Below are 16,927 nucleotides of genomic sequence, written 5' to 3'. Positions count from 1 at the left end.
CAAAGGCTGATTTACTATTAACATATTTGCATCAACCAGAGCCGCATTTAATGAAAAAGTACTAAAAGAACACCGATGACAAGTATCAGCAGCAGACGAAATAGCAAAAGGTTTAGCCTGGTAACCTAGGCAGCCGACAATTTCATGTTGAAGCCGAATAATAATACACTAAGTGCTAGAATCACGTTAAAATAATGTATTAATTGACTTTTCATTAGCAACAAGCATTGCGTCAGTGTTTGGTTTTAACAATTAGCGTGATGGCTCAGTTGCCGCACAAACAATATCGTACGACGGCGACGTACCGGTAGACATAACTGAAGTAAATACAGTTATCAGAAATTGTTCTATAGCATCGGGATCTTACTCTACACTAACAATTCAAGGACAGATAATTTATAGTTAATCACCTGACGTTCCACCAGTTTTGTTAATGCAAGTTAATCCTCGGCAGATAGTACGCTATACAGTAAATCAGGAAACTCAGATATCTTCTAATACGATACAACTGACAGATTAATCAAATAGGAATTTATTACTTACATCTGAGATTAGTTAACGCATTTTGTGACACAACAATGAGTTAAGATGAAACAAAGAAAAATGTATCGATAAAAGATCGTAAAATGATTTGTTTGGAAATATATTTAACAAGATTGTTGAAACGCTACCAAGCACTGCGAATTAAGTTGCACGAATTGCCGTTGACGCACCAATATCAAAGTGCGCCACATAGTCAGCAGGTACTGCAGTCGGACAAAAGATTGCCGACAAGACAAAAGGAAAGTCTGTACCTGATGCAAGCTATATCACATAAGCTATTTCAGCTAGAACACTAACCGCAGATATGACACCATCGTTTTTAGCGAGAACCAAGAAAATGTTATCGCCACGCGGTAAAGCACCTTTGCGGAAACTATCATCGGCGACAAAACATTGGCGCGTACTAGTGAATTGCGTGTGACAATGATGATATGAATAATGCCAGTGAAAGATTATCTTGACCTTACCGAATAATGCATCACCGACGAGTCGAAAACCGATTGGGTGTATGTTGAATAACTTGTCGTAAACTGGAATTTAGACATTTCATACGCGAGAGGAAAACGTGTTTCTGTTGTCGCACTAAGCAGTACTCGATGTGCATGGGCAAATATTAGACAAAGCAGGAAACGTCATCGCAGCTATTACTGGAGTGAATTTGGTTAACAATGGCTGGATTTTGTTTGAAAGTGCACGTTACCAGCTTGCGAATCAAACCGTGGAACATATTTCAACTTACTTGCCTGTTACAAGTACGATACTTAATGTTGTTTCGTTTTGCGAAGATTACTCACGGTTGGTAGCGACAAATATGTCCTGGTTTATAGACACATCAACTAGCGTAGCCGTATCAGCTGAGTTTATACCGAACATAGATTTAATAGCGGCAGGTGCTCACGATACCGCTGAGCTTTTATTGGTTAGGCACTATTTGATAGCAACATCGCCGTTAATTGGAGTAACTCAACCTGTTGATGTTGTTAATGAGGACAAAAAGAGAGCAGTACTCCCAAACGTGTGTAACGCATTGAGAATTACACGATCAGACGGTGGAGATGATGGCATGCAATGGTAGCGATAGTAAATATAGTTATTCTAGTTTGGCTGGTGAGGAACGTTCTTTACGATAAGGGATATGCTAAAGGAAAGTCGCAGACTCACGTCAAATAGCAATGATGTTCGTTTTGAGCACGATATATGGATTTTACCGCTATTAAAACAAAATATTTCGCCAATATGCAGTTTATAATTAATAAATTGCAATGTGGATGTCTCGCGTTCTGTCATCGATCAGCAAATGAATAAAACTTGAAAAAATGATGACCACGTACACGAAAAAGGTATATTTCATGCCAAGAAAAATATATCGTACCACAACGAAAGGTACAACCTATTACACATGGCGTTTTAAGTAAACGCCCAGCTAGCAGTTACCACGACACATATTTATTATGTTTCATCGAGCATATCGATTAGAACATCAAACAGGAAACAATGCCATATTTGATAACATTGCCGTTCGTCGAAACAGTGTGTCAATAAACTTAAAACAGTATCCAGAACGAGCAATCGAGTGTATCTCTGGCGCAGGCGCTGACGAAAAAGTATCACAAGCTTGCATAAACCGGATGGAGATTATCAAAAATACCCTAGACGCCCACAACGGCTTTCAAATCAAGAGTTTGCATTTGACTTGTCAAAATAATCTTAGCGTGCGATTGGATCAACTGCTGACATGGGAGCTTGGATCAAATTCAAATGCCCAGCATAACGTATTTGGACTTCTTTACAGCGACTTGTTTCTAACAATTGACGCTTTGAAGGGCAGAATGATAGTCCAGGTGTAATGTCTAACAATTGTATCTCACATCTAGTTTAAAACAAAACTGAACGACACTACGAAAGAAATATATTTGACGCAATGGCAAATTAAAAAATTATCGTCGGCAGTTGCTAAACGACGTGAGGTTCCTCCTAAAATATCGCCCAACGCAAAAGCATGTACACAGATGAAATTAATGTTGACGCAGCAACAAATGACTAAGATAAAAAAAATGTGGACCATTTGTGCGTAATCTGTCCATGGCGCAAATAACTGCAATGACACAACATGATGGATTTTTAGGACCAGCATTAGCAACATTGGCAAAGACGATATTGACAAAAATATTGCCTATACTTGGAACAGTAGGAATCGCAGCAGCATCTGGTACAATATCAAGAGCAACTATAAAAAAAAACTGTTTCCGGTGATAGTATCAAACATATTATATAAATATCTTGTTTGACAGTAACAGATAAAATATGGCATCAACGACACAGTCATCTCGAAAAAAGACAACAAACCTAATGTGTCAAGGAAATCGCCAGCGAAGAACATGACAACCACAAAACAGCCAATGACAGCCAAACAAATCAAAGTGATGCAATGAGGATTAAAAGGGCCACTATTAGTTTGAAGAGCAGGAAGTTTACTACCAAATCTGCTGTGGATCGGTTGCGTAATCAACGATCGCTGCGTGATGATGCCGAGAACACGCCGAAGAAATATTTGACGTTGACGTCCCCATATGCGTTTAACAACATTGAAATACTTGATAAACTAAAATCAGTAAAAGGGTTCCACAGTGTATATTCTAATGACGAACTCGACTCCGTAGGAGTTGGTGCAGAGAGGTCATGTGTTATGAACATCCAGGATTTAGACAATGGACCCGGTATTCATTGGGTTGCCGTTTACAAAAAAAAAAGTATTTTTAGTCATTTGGCCTTCCGCCAAGTGGCACTATCAAGCGGTACATAAAACGAAAATACAAACCAAATTATTCATCTAATCAGCTCAAAACAGTTGGAATTTCGGATTGTGGTACTTACTGCGTTATGTTTGTCCGACAGATGTCACCACAATCCGTTTCTTAAAGTTTATCTTGCTGTTTGATTAACGTCCGAGATTACGTAATAATAATCTAGCTTGTAATTTTATAAAAAATCGAATATAAAATGACAACATACTGCCTTAAATGCAGAACAAAAACAGCTAGTACAGATTTATATATAGAAAAGCATAGACAACAAGAAACATATGATTAATGCTGTAAAGTATTTTAGCGTATGCAGTAAAAAGAAAAGTAGTTCATGAAACAAACTAACGTCGACGGTAGTGGAATAGAAGTAACTCCAATCGTAGGGAAACTAATTTTAGTCAGAGATGATTAATATTTTATTTTCTGATAAATTCAGTTAAAGAACAAAATATTATTAAGAATTTATTTTTGGGAGAAATCCGACCGAACGTTTTAGAGTTCCGACCAAAAAGCTTAATTTTTTATATATAAATCCAGTCGATAATCTCAATTTCAATGAGGTGGTAGCCCATCAAATCGAGAAAAGCCGACCAAGAATTGTAGTTGTCAAGAAATCTGGTCAAAGTTATAAGATATTGAATAAAAATTAATTTTTTTTTCACCGAATATTTAGACAGCAGTTAAAACATTAAGAATGATAACATCCCATAATGTGTTGTGTAAATGGGAACGCCATCGAAATCTACTCCTCGAACAGAATAAAATTGTTGTTGATGTTGTTGTTGTGGGGTTTAATGCCATTGTTGTCAGCGCAGGATATGCTATATATGGCGGCCAGCATTAATGGTGTAGGAAGAACCTGGGAATACCACGGAAAGAACAACCGACCCTCGAGAAGCTACTGGCAAGCTGGACGAATTCGAGACTCGAACCCACGCAGAAAGAGGTGACAAAGCAGTGTTTCGTAACGGAGAGCGTTTTAGACCACGTGGACATCCGGGCCCCGAATAAAATTGTAACATACTATCAGCGCTGTAATCGCAATGAAGTAATTTGTGCAGACATTGACATCCACAAATTTATTGGCAAATTGGCAAACCAAAGGGAGATTGGACATTGTCGGCACATGATATAGATCAGCAGTTGGATGAGAATGATAATCCATTACCAGGACAAGAACCGTACAATCAAGTTGACACGATAACGATGCCTTCTGATATTTGTTATTGCGACCGCAAGCAGGATAAGCCTGGTTGTGATGCGGTCATGTTAAACGAACGTACTCATATGCAACCTACTAGTCGGAGAGAACGCGTTGATAAAAAAACAAGTACAAGGGCTAATCGGAGCTAAATATAAAAACGTGGGCTCGGAAAGCCTCGACTTGGTGGACTTTATACCGATGTCCTTGCCATGCAATCGCTCGCTATACAACTTCACAGACCTATAACAAAGGTTTCCACGACGAAAGTTTGTCGCAAATGCCTTTGGTGATATTTGGGTGAAAATCTAGTAGATATGTCCAACGTTGCACAATACAACGACAACAAAATATAATTGTTTAATGTAACTGACGTTGCTAGCAGATACGCGTTTAGTGTGCCTGTGCTCAATAAAACAAATACATCAATACATCAATAACAGATGCCTTAAAACAAATCATCATCGGAAGTGAGCGAGGACCAAATACAATATGGACTTACTACGTCGCTTAATTTTCAATAAAACGTTTGAACAGTTTCTAGTGCAGAATAATATTAAAAAATATGTTACCAGAAACGAAGGAAAAAATGTAATTATGAAACCATTTAAACGTATCCTGAACGAAAAAATCCACAAAAATCTGATAATGAAAAACATTAAACGGTACATTGACGCTCTTCAACGTATTGTATCCGATTACAACAGCGTAAAACACAGAATATTGTCCGCTGGCGGAAGGAAGATGTGGCCGAATGAAGCAATTGAAATTCCGTTGTTGTCAAATGAAAATATGTACCGTAGACACAAATGTATATGACAAGAAGACATTTCGAAACGGGCTTTAACATAAACTGGACCGAAAAATTATTTGTCGCTGATAAAGTTCTATTGAAAATTCCTGTCACATGCAACTTAAAAGATTTGTTTTCTTCCATCCAGTAATTGGCAGCTTCTACAAGCAGGAGCTGAGAACATTTGAACAAGATATATTCGTTATCGACCAAGAGTTTGTGTAAGTGGTACGGTTACGGCGAATATTTTAACAGTTCGGAACCGACATCAATTATTACATTGCGACATAAACACGACGTAAATTTGTTTGTATTGTTGAAGAACAGCTTTACATTTTACAGGCGCACACCAGCTATGAATTTCTGTCTGTTTCGATAGACGTTAAGTTTAAAATCTTATCAAAGATAAAATCAAATTGAATACTTTTTCCTCGTCCGGAAATCTTAAGTTTCATGAATAGGTTTAATCATTTGCCTGAATACATAATGCTCCGAAACAGTGATATTAAACTTTGTTATTTTTGGGGCAAGATAATAATTTAACTACCGGTCGATGATATTCCGTGAAACCTTTTATCAGCGACAACATTTGAAATTTCATCGATGTAATCGTAGTCATGTGTTAATACGGTTAAATCAAATTCTTCTGGCTTCGGTAAATATGTTTCGGGTTTTGATAATTCGGCAACAATGACTTTGTCATCATCGCTGTAAATATCCGCCAAATGTTTCGGCATGACAAAACTTGATGCGCATAAAAGACTAAAAGTTCTAGTTCAGCATCATGTGTTGCTGTCAAAATTACATATGACATCACACGACAACGATGACGATAATGTCGTTGACGAAGAAATTGCAGATCCACACATCGACACACAATCTAAACGTGTAGCATAGGAACTAACTTGCCGTTTTGTCGGACGAGATTCATCAATCAATCCAGAAAAGATTGAATAATATACTACATCTGCTTCAGGTTGGAAATTTGAGACGATTTCTAAAATTCTGTTTCTCACAATTAAATATAATTCACTGCGAGTAATCCCGTACGTTGACGTGCCAAAAAAAAATTAAATACAAGAAATTATGTATTTATGTTCGAAACACTGACGATAAATGTTTCCAATGGGCGAAACTGTCAGCGTTGTAATCATCAGACAGAGACGCATATCGAGTTACCAAATATATTCCATATAGTTCAAACTTAAAATTTTCATCGAAAGAATTTCTCGTTGCTGAAAATATTTTACAAAGTTCGAGCAAAAAAAACCAATATTTCAGTAAACGTATTTGGTTCTGATGATCACGATTAAATATTTCCACCATATATTTCAGAAAAAAAGCGTCTCAATAAACAATAAAATTATAGTTTTATCAAAATCATTAAGTGTGAATTAAAATTTTAAGGGATTTGGGGTAAGCAATACAACAAACACATGCAACAACATAATTTCTGTAATCGCTAAATCACGTAAGTAAAGGTAAAATGAATTAAAAATCATCTTGTGTATTCCCCCAACGTTCAGTGAATGACAATGCCCAAGCGTGGTAAAAATATACTGCAATTTAAAACCCTTAATCACTAAATGAAAGTTCGTTTGTGATTTACGCTGAAAATTAATCTGTTGCAGCCCTATGATGATGAAGAAAAACATCCTGACTGATCATCGACGAGAAAAACTCAAAATCATGTTCGATGTGGAGTTGCGTATAAAGTCGTGTGTGTAGTTGATCCATGTTTATCAAAACTTATTAAGATTTATTGTAGTCCTAATCCAGCAGTTTGGTTATTAAAACAGTTGATCAAAGAATCAGACATTGTTACTCGAATATTACGTAAAACCATATCTATAAAACAATTAGCAGAACAACAAAACGTTGATTGTATCACGGAAGAAGATTGTCACATTTGTAATCGAACGTAAGGCGACCACCTAGTAAACGATCACTGCCAAATCACATACAAATATCGTGATGCTGTTCATGATAGTTGTAGTTTACGTTATAAATCACTAACATTTATTCCAGTTGTCCTTTACAGTTTCCTGGTATATGATAGTCACATTATAAGTAGAACCTTTCGGTGATCAAGCACTTCGATGACGGTTAAAATCGTATAATCACGTAAAATGTACTCCAAATAATTTTGAGAACAATACGTCTGTGACGCTAGGTTAGTTGAGGTTCATTGAATGTTAGCAGTTTAAGGCTGCGTTGTTAGAAGAACTTACCAATGGCTGCAGCAGATTCGATAACCTCAAAGAATGCTTCGGCGACAATTATACTTTGCTAGCGCAAAACGGTATATTTCCTTATGAGTATCTCAAGGATTGGTCAAAGTCCAACGATACATGGTTGCCAGATTTATCTGCGCTTTACTCGCAGCTTTAAAAATATATTTCTGAACACGAATACGAATACGCTCAAGATATTTGGAATAAGAGTGGCTGTAAAACATGTGGCGATTATAATGGTTTATGCTTGAAGACCGATGTGATACTATTTGCTGATGTATTTGAGAACTTTAGTTTGGTCAACTATTACAAGTGCGGACTTGATCCTTGTTGGTATTATTATGCGCCAGGACTATCGTGGGATGCGTTGTTAAAACATAGTCAGGTAAAACTTGAATTGTTAACTGACGTGTACGTGTTCAATTCTATTGAAAAAGGCATAAACGATGGAAGAAGCCTTATCACTAAAAGTATGCTGCGGAGAATACCAAATATATACCCGATTTTAATCCGGATCTTCTTTCGAAATATATTAGCTATCACGACGCGAAAAATCTGTACGAATACGGACTATCAGAGCCAATACCGCTTGATGGCATTCCTTGGATCAGTCCTGATCAATTTCGACAAGAAACCTAGAAACAGATACCGATATAGCGAACGATATCGATCGACAAAATAAACGTCGCCGGTGATGATTTTTGTCAGTATTTACATATTTAATGAAAGTCTTGTTGCTGTAAAGCGAGGAAACATAAATCTAAAGCTGTAAAAAACAATTCACATAAGTGCCGCTGTATTTGATTTTTAAAGTGGTTAATGTATGATTTCCATTACAACTTTTTAAAGATGAAATGGCCGTCAAGTAAAGTGTTGTTTACTGACACTGATTCGTTATTTTACGAAAGTGAATGGGAGAATATTTATAAGGACATCTGTGATACCCAAACGTTGTTTGATCTGTCACATTATCAGAAAACTAGTGGATCTCTGGATAACACAAAGAAGAAAATACTCGGAAAGTTTAAGGGCAAAATGAATTTAATGACAATATCCGAGTTTGTTCTGAGTACGTAGCACAATTTACGCGGTAAGATTGGCTTTTAACAAAATTAAAAATGCAAAAGTTAAACCTTGAGGATTTTAAAGATTTTCGTTGAATGTATCGATTACAAATACGCGCTTAACGGAAATGTTAACAATGTTGGGACATTGACAATTAGAACAAATCAACACAAGCTAAAAACTAACGTTATTGTGAAAAGCTGAATTCCGAACTTTGATGACAAACGTTATTGTGAAAACAGAATAGATACTGTAGCGCTCGGTCATTATCAAACACGTCAATGGGATATTCTTGATGTACTGTTGTCAGGCAATGATAGGGTACGAATTTTCATTAAAAAAATAGTAAATAATGTATGAAACTTTGACAGTTACAGATAGCAGCTGCTGCAAGTTTTAAAATATTTTACTTGGCAGTAAACCAATGACCGTTAAAATAAACAATGAAGTTTACAGAATATGTTTCAGTAAGTATAATCAACTTTAGCTTTCACCGATTCCATCTGATGACTCGGAATATTTTCGACTAATTAAGATCAGAATTAGCAACGCGGTGTAATAACTTTCACGATCCGATCATTCAAGAAAGAAAAACATAATTATAACAACAGACCTTGATCGATCAAAGTCATATTCTGCGAATTGTAAGTATCGACTCAGCAAAATCGCAATAAAATTTATTTGAGTCTCGAAGACAAGTAAGTGGATAGCTAAAGTTTTGTCCCCACCGTCGTGATGATGATGACATATTTCTGATATCGACAGTTGAGACATTGATAGGTGAATAAATATTAATCAATTTTTATCTTAATCAGTAATATATCAACCAAATGAAAATCCGATAGTAGCAATTGAAAGTGGGTGTTTTTGGCGAAGTAACCGCAAAATTTGTCTAAACAAGCACATTCGCATAAGTCTCCATAAACGCTGTAACCGTGAGAGATTTCCACAGGACAAGGTACTGGCGGCAGGGGTGTCTCTAGGGGTGATGGCGGAAATGGCGACATTTTACTTGTTTGTGTGATTTTTAGGGTTAATGGATTAGAAACCCTACTTTTACCTGCAACTTACCTTCCATCTATTATCCTAAAAACTATGACCCATTTTTCTTTAAGCAATTACTTGCTGATTACGTAACGAAACGACACATTATTTCCTTTTAAAGTTACATTAAAATATCATGGTTAACGTATGAGTTATATGCAGGTGAGTACAACGTTTTGAGTTCACTCAAATGTAATCAATCTAAACTCATGCAAAAAAAACATGCATTGATCTAAAATAACTAATAAGAACACACAACAGGTATTTTACAATTTTTGTTAGAGCAGCACACGATCAAAATGAATCTACACTTTTACTAAATTCGTTATCTCAGATAATGTCAAGATAAGACTAGGTAAGGCAGTTATGTCTGTTTCTAAATTTTTCTTTGATTACCACAACGATCAGAATATCTTTGTACAATAATACAATCATCGTTCATCAATATGAAAGGGCATATTACTCTCCCAATAACCTTGCTGAGTCGTCTTTGTTTAATAATACGGAAGTATGACGTTAAAGCGGTAAGCCTGACCAAATACTGGACATAACTTTTGTTAATACACTACGCTGTCCTTCGTTTTTAAAACACGAAGTGCCAGAGAGAAAGAGAGAGAGAGAGTATTAATATCAGCATTATTTTAAAAAGCTTTCGTGCTGGATAGATAATGTTATGCCCACTATGAGAGTATTAAACGTAATAAAGATATTCATGATATTATTATTATTATTATTATTATTATTATCGTTATTATTATCGTTAGTAATAATCGACTATGCAATTAAGGTTTTGCAAACACAGTGGCTCTAAATATTCCATATTTTGTCATCAACACTAATACCGTGGAAAATACTGTCTTTTCCTTTCCTTTTTAAATGGACAGACAAGGAAAATAATTATATTCCTTTGTAACAGCTTTCATTTTACACCCGTTACGTACCCGATCGCTCCTTGATACTCCATCATAACAACCCTTCTCAATTTTCAAGTCATGTAGTAATGTTCTGAATCTACTTAGTCGCATTTTAAGACGACCCATATTACATTCCAAGTACTCTTCAAATGATAAAGATTCATCAGACGAGCAAGTCCTCCTAGGCACGTTTGATAACCTCACAGAAGGTTCCATGTTTGCTTACACTGCTCTCAAAAATATAAAATGCCTTAATTCACTTAGTAGAATATCGAAATCATATTGGCTGTTATTCACATAAGAAACTCGTATTGTCTAAATGAGATTTTGCATTGAAATGCCCACATTTTTACCAGTATGCCGTTATTGCGTCACCTTCAAGCATCTTATAAATCGAAAAATCAACCTTGATCTATTTTACCAATATTCAAATTGAATATTTTTAAGGCAAACATTTCTCACTACTAACAAATGGTATCTCCTAAGATCAAAATAGAGAAAATCACACGTATTACAATTTTTCGCTTCTAATACTCGCCTGCAAAGTTTTGCATTCTTTTGTTTAAAACCATTTTGAGCGAGAGCATACAAAGAGTTTACCGTTTCCATTACAAGCAGAAAAGTGTATTCCAATCATGTGTGTGATCTAAGAGAAGAGGTAAATTCACCTGAACACATAGGTATTATTACATTAGTCGACATGAACCATGTTTGAAGACATGCATGCCTAGATACTTAAATTAATCATTTTTTAAAATGATAATTCACCATAATAATATCTTGATGCGTTTGTTTTTTGCTTCCATGAAAAACAATACTTTTTCTTTTGCATATTATAGCCTCAAGGCTCCAAGAATGGGTATATGATTCCAAATTATTCATCGTGGTTTTTTAAGTCACTGCTAGAAATTTATCAAATTCTTAGCCTGTCCGTTTGAGGTGGTCTTACAGAGAGCGAATCAAACACTTGCGTACATATGACTTGTTAGTCCATATGACGGCAAATAAACATGTGGCTTCCAAACTACTCAGCACCCAAAACACGCGTTCGGTTTTAGATCGTGTCAGGTTAAACTGCTGCTAACATGTCTAAACTCACACTATTAAGACAGCTAAGAAGCTTCATATTACCCGGGAAAATAACTCTTCAATCTACATAAATACTCAACAGGCATGATACCATTCCTGAACGTTTTTTCGAAACAGAGTCTCACAGGTTCGCGGCTATCCACGTCGACCCATTCAGTCATTTTTCGGCTGAACCAAGAAGCCTTACGCCTGAGAGCACAACAACATCAACGGAGTGACGACGAATTTTCAAGGAAATCCAGTAACACCTTTCCAATAACAGAAAGAGACCGGTTACAAACATGATATCGTGACAGTCTCTATGAGTGCAATTAGGGAGAGGAATTGTGTGTGTGTTCCTGTGTGTGTGTGTGTGTGTGTGTGTGTGTGTGTGTGTGTGTGTGTGCGTGCGTTTGTAAAAGGCGTGAAACGGTGACTTCAATGTGAATACACCCCAAGAGACCGGGGACACGCCTCGAAACGGGGACGTCCACGTTTTTTAATGTTGGATTAAATGGAAAGCTAAGGCCTTATTTAATGATACAAACCTTAAAATAAGCATATCGGAGCATGTCCACATTTTGCTGGTATTTTTTCACATCATGCTATACAGAACATTACACGTCCCACTCGACTCAAAACCTCGTGTGTATCAGTCGGAAAACTGCGTCCCCGTTTACGCGGTGAAAAATGACACTGTTGTGCTGTCGGCTTGCGCACTTTGCTTCCGAATTACTGATCGAAGATGGCATCAAGAAGAGCTAACATGATATAAATCATTTATAAAAACATATATATATATATATATATATATATATATATATATATATATATATATATATATATATATATATATATATATATATATATATATTCTATTTTAACACATATATCAATATACATGTTTATTAATTAGTTGTCCAAAGTTCATAACACACTTCGCCAAATTAGATAGGGAACCAAGACAACTGAATAAAAGGTTACATGCAGACAGTATGCACGGTTTTTACGATGGACAAGAGATTCTAACAATGCATATGTGCTTGTATATTTTATCTCCTATTTAACTCTGAGTCATGCACATTTGGGAAAGAAATACACTGGAAAATGTGAACATTGATATTAGTTCATTCAAATGCGGTTAGAAACATAATAACAAACAGTCTACATGGTAACCAAAACATAACATCATTTCTTTCTTCAAAATAACCGCATTAGAGGTAAATCCGATAAGTTAAGATTGAGCCAATAGGAAATCAAAATAACTTTGGTAAGTGCTTGTACATGGCACCAGTCACGACGCTGAAAATACAAGTTTTTATACTAAAATTTAGAGTTTCTCGATGCATCCTACATGTGCATGCTGAAGTATAAATGATGTGAAAGAAAACAAATCAGATAACTTTTGTTAAACTCAGAGGTATATTATCAAATATTTCACTTCACGTTCTGTTCTCGTTTTGTCAGTACCTTTTTATATTCTCTCTCTCTCTCTCTCTCTCTCTCTCTCTCTCTCTCTCTCGACTTCGTTACTTCTGTCTGTCGTTCTTCCTTCTTGCTAGCTTCATATCTTTCTGGCCGTAAGTCCATTGTTTTCCCTTTTTCTAAGGACCCGATGATAACAGTCGTCAATTTTTTTATAATCAATCAATGACCACAAATACGCAACAATAAATTTACAACTGACTTCACTAAGCGAAAGGCAGAACTTTAATAATGTTACATACAAGATGTCTCTTTAGTGAACGAAGGAAACAAACTATAATAATTACCTCTAATTAATGCATCATCACCAATATCTCAACTACAAATTTACATCACAACTTCACAATTGCCTGCCTACCTCACAAATGCATTGTTTCTCCTTAATACATTTCCGTAACGTAGCGCCGGTACATAGCTACCATTAAAAAACAAATCACAACTCAAACACCAAATACCAGGAACTGTTTTCCTACGCTACCTTAAGTCAGTCAAATCATGATTTTAAGCCTCATTTCGCCTGTATCTCTACACCATTTTTACCATCATAGTAAGAATACAAGGCGTCTCCAGATAAGGTGACAGTCGCTTCTCGATCATTCAAGTGTACGATTTATCAGTCTATATCATCAATACTGCACATGACGTCACACAATCAATCCACGCAATTAGATTTTAATAAGGACTATTTGGCTCATGGACACTTATGCGGCTCTGACCCGAGATCACTAAAACTAAACGATGCCATCATACAAAATAAACGTTTGGAGTGTTTCATATTGATGAGATCTTATCATGCACTGACTTATTAATGAAGGGGATTGCACTAAAGTGGCGAATGTTTGCAAACCAAAGTTAAAAATCTGTTAGTGTGTGGGACATTTCAAATTCTAAACCGTAGTCTTGTCAATATAATTATTTTAACTGAAGATTGGCATGCATATCATTGAGTCTCTTTTTCTAAAATGAAACAATCATTCTCTGTATTTTCACACAATTCCGACAATTCAACTTCTTCAAACTCCTGGACATCATTTATATCTATCTATGTATCTATTTATCTATCTATCTATCTACACACACACACACACACACACACACACATATATATATATATATATATATATATATATATATATATATATATATATATATATATATATATAACAAATATTATATAAAGCTTCACCATGTTAATTTTAATTTAGTTTATTAATATGGATGGGAACTATGTGTATCAGGTGAGATTTAGATTGAATTGATTTCTATTTAGAATCAAAATACATACTTATTTATTGTCCTCTATTTTGATTTTATAATTTCCAGCACTGTGTAAATGTGTGTCCCCATTCTGATGGTAAAGATTCTCATACAGTGTATCTTGGAAATCAACCACAAATCAATTGGAAATGACTTGTATGTATCAAATGCATATAAAAATAGATCTTTATCGCTCATAATTTCTTAAAATAAAAATGTACCGGTTTTGATGGTAAAAATTATTTGTCCCCGTTTTGTAGGTTTTGAAAGAATGTGTGTGTGTGTGTGTTTGTGCATGTGTGTGTGCGTGTGTGTATGGAGGGGGTGTATTTCAGAAGCTTCTTCTTTTTCCAGCCTAAAACTATCTTCTCATCATTCCCAAAAGCAATGGATCTCATTACACAATTATGTCAGTAATTTCGATTCAACTGAGTGATTATGAGATTTCAATCACGATTTCCTAACTGAAAATTCAGTTCAGCTGTCCTTTAGACTGTTCCATAATAAAATCCTTCTCCTTAACCCTCATTTAGGAAGCGGATACTCTATTCGATCGCCAGTTTATATCCCACCGGTGCCAAGCAACAATGGCTCATTTAAAACTGCTCACAGATAAATGGAAATTAAAAGGAAACAAGTATTCTTTGATAGAAGTTTTCAATTCCCCATGGACGCGTTTTCATTTAATTTCCGTTGTCGACGATCCTCACACTAAATCTTTTATATATTCGAGAAAAATTACAATAAAGCTATCCCGAATCCCCTAGTCTTTCTTGTCAAGTGGTCTCGTACTGAGCGAATCAAATAATGTCACGAGACTGGATTGATAGTCCTACTGCCAACGACCATAAAATAAGAGTCGTATATAAGGGTTCTTTTCTGTGCAATCAGAAGAAATACTTCTTCTAATCACCTAACGAACACATGTCATAAACCATTAATTTCATTTTTTATGTAGTTTTCTTGTTTCAAATTTGTAATACTTATTGCTAAGCCATTCCAAGCCTAATGCAAGTACTTTACGCCATGCAGCACAAAACTCGACACATCCACGCAAGACGAAGAATTATTCCTGCGCAAACTGCTACACTTTTATACCTATAAACATCCAAATAATTCATTATGTAAAGTTGTTAAGAAGGGTCTACTTTACAAAACTAACCCACGCTATTACAACGTCTCCGGAAGACTTTACATTATGGCTTTTGTTACTAAAGTTTGCCGTTTTACTCGGGTTGATAAATATTTCCGCAACGCCGACTCGTCCTCGTAATAAAAAAATAAACACTAAAACCAAACGAAACAATAAACAAATACATAAGAGCAAATATAGCACACCTTAGATTTATTACAACAACTTTCACCATCAAGTGGGATTGGCTAGAATGTTCTGGCAACTTATTACCGTCTTTCCCATAAAGGAACGTTTTCTAATGCAACATATTGGTTTCAAAGATTCACTTCCTCCTATCATCTGAAATAGACAGAAACAGGTTTGTATTAAGTTATCTCAAAGGTGCAGTTTGTAATACTCTATCTCACCCAAAATGTTTACTTTTCCGCAAAGAAGCGGTCCAAAGATAACCTTTCTGAGGTTGATTGTACAGCGATAGTCACTATAATATAATGGGAGAGATTAGGCAACTTTGCAGACCACCAGTAAATGAATCAACGATCTGCCTAAAACTTACGTTCTTGTGATTTATGTTTAATATGACATTCATTGTTTATGGTTTATGAGTAAGACTGTTAATATAAGCCTAAGGGTGTACTTATGACAGTCTCAAGTATAAATCATCTAATGGACCCAACAGCTCTGCATGGAGACAAAGTTCGAGACAAAAGTGTACATAATCCAATGCATCTGTTTCCATGGGAAGAAGCTCTACGCCAGCTAGGTATTTCGAAACAAACAACAAAAGGCGTAGAACCGGCTTCGTACATAGCTTCCTTTAAATGTGATATTTCGAAGATAATCTATTCGTGAGAAATTGATTACATTCTGTTTAAGGAGTGTATGGCGACATGAGACTTTATGTTGCCATGTGGAAATAATGGTGTTGACGAGAAATAACATGGATACGAAAACGTTCAACATCAATTGGAAGGTCAAACATCTAACCGGTATCAGATATGTGCGACTTTAGAATCACTTCTTCGTCCCACCTATAATACCCTTTGATACATATACAGTTGCAGGGTATCCAGTGAATTTGTTGTTGCGCTTGACGCGAGAACATTATTCAGGCAAGCATCAAACATTATATATATATATATATATATATATATATATATATATATATATATATATATATATATATATATATATATATATATATATATATATATATATATATATATATAATTTAGAAAGACTTGTATACTACAAATGAAAACTTATAATATGAACTATTCAATTCAGAATTGCCCACTGAAATTATATTGAATATTAATCAATAAATGTCTTGCACATGCCGTTACACACTAAATTTTTAATAAGTTAGTGTCACCCTTTAACA

At 35.5% G+C, this 16,927-nt stretch overlaps 1 long non-coding RNA gene across 1 annotated transcript in view; it reads right to left on the bottom strand.

Moving 5' to 3' along the window:
- Window positions 1-15,736: 15,736 nt before the first annotated feature.
- The window catches only part of LOC149793797 (uncharacterized), a 33,826-nt gene continuing 32,635 nt past the window's right edge, over window positions 15,737-16,927 (bottom strand). Inside the window, exon 3 of the long non-coding RNA XR_016422885.1 lies at window positions 15,737-15,882. This is a non-coding gene — a long non-coding RNA (uncharacterized LOC149793797). The remainder of the gene's footprint in view (window positions 15,883-16,927) is intronic.

This window comes from Sinohyriopsis cumingii, chromosome 8 (genome assembly GCF_028554795.1).
Source record: "Sinohyriopsis cumingii isolate HCF-2022 chromosome 8, ASM2855479v2, whole genome shotgun sequence".
NCBI classification, from domain to species: Eukaryota; Metazoa; Mollusca; class Bivalvia; order Unionida; family Unionidae; genus Sinohyriopsis; species Sinohyriopsis cumingii.
This window is presented reverse-complemented; position numbering and strand designations above follow the sequence as displayed.